Below are 1,729 nucleotides of genomic sequence, written 5' to 3' on the forward strand. Positions count from 1 at the left end.
CTTATGCTATCTTGGGAGAAGCCACTAGTGAAACCTATGGCCCCCGGGTCTATCTTTTATCATGTAAGTTTCCAATCAATTTTATCTTGTAATCTTTATATTTCAATCTTTATCATAAAAATACCAAAAATATTATCTTATCATCTCTATCAGATCTCACTCTTGTAAGTGATCGTGAAGGGATTGACAAACCGTTTATCGCGGTGGTTGCGAGGTTCTTATTTGTTTGTGTAGGTACGAGGGACTTGCGTGTGGCCTCCTACTGGATTGATACCTCGGTTCTCAAAACGTGAGGGAAATACTTACTCTGCTTTGCTGCATCACCCTTTCCTCTTCAAGGGAAAACCAACGCAGTGCTCAAGAGGTAGCAGATGTCCCCCTTCAAATTGGCCGTTGTGGGATCCATTCCCGCCTAATATTTGGGAAGAGGACCCGGGCCCCTATATATAGGACTACCCACCATCGTAGAGAGGGGATCTGATCTTGGACCGGATCCACTCCACCAAGGCACACACTCACCAAGCACAAGAGCATCTCTCCTCAGGAGGCTGTTCTTCCCTTGTAACTATTCATCCTCAGCCCAAGAGGCAATCCACCACACCAACTGGGGTAGGGTATTACACCACATCAGTGGCCCTAACCAGTATAAATCTTGTGTCCCTTTGTTCTGGGAGTTCAACGCGCTGAGCCTTGAGATCGTGGTGAGGGTGAGAGCTTGGGGGAGGAGAGATCTTCGTGCGCACCCCAGAGGTCGAACCTCAAGGGTTTTGCCAGAACCCGAAACCGACATTTGGCGCACCAGGTAGGGGGTGCGCTGAAGCCCCGCCTCTCCGCTTGCTTCATCCTGCTCCATGGCAGACGCCACCCCTCAGGTTAAGCCAGTTGGGCACCTGCGGATGCGCCGCGGGCGTCTAGGCCTTCATCCACACCTTGCGACAGGTGCGGTGGCCACGCAAGTTCAAGCCAGAGATGCCACCCCGCTACGACGACGCGGCAGATCCGGCTGCCTTCTTACAGGCATATGAGAAGGCCGTCCTCGAAGCTGGAGGCGACGACCAGGTCATGGCCAATTGGTTCCCCCTGGCCCTGGCCGGCGTGCCATGTGCATGGCTGCTCAGCTTGCCAGGATCTTCGGTGACCTCCTGGGAGGAGCTGCGCGGTTTCTTCATCGGACGCTTCGCAGCAACGGCGCCCCTCGCCATCGTGGCCCTCCTCGGCGGCTCGCAAGCACCACCCTCGAACCGTCACACCAAGCCGTTCCTTCGCTAGATTGGCGCCGCCTCCGCACGGCAAGGAGATCCCCCGGGTTGGGCGTCGCCCAAGGCTAACCTTACCTTCGGCATGGGAGATCACCTCGCCTCCACCATCGGCTCGGGCATACTCCCTATGCTGTGCGCGCCCACCATCTGCAGTGTAGCTGTCACCAAGAGCCTCATCAACGGTGGAGCCAGTATCAACATGCTCTCTGTGGAGGCTTTCAGCCTTCTTCATGTACCGCTCCAACGGCTCTGACCCAGCAAGCCCTTCTCCGGGGTCGGCAGCGGCTCCACCAGCCCCTTGGGGCAGATCCGCCTTCCTGTGACCTTCGGCACCCACGATAACTACCGCACCGAGCTGAGCGACTTTGACATTGCCCGCATCGGCCTTCTGTACAATGCCATCCTCAGATACTCGGCTTTGGCGCAGTTCATGACGGCGACCCATCCGGCTTACAACCTCATGAAGATGC

Source organism: Triticum urartu, chromosome 5 (genome assembly GCF_003073215.2).
Source record: "Triticum urartu cultivar G1812 chromosome 5, Tu2.1, whole genome shotgun sequence".
Lineage (NCBI taxonomy): Eukaryota > Viridiplantae > Streptophyta > Magnoliopsida > Poales > Poaceae > Triticum > Triticum urartu.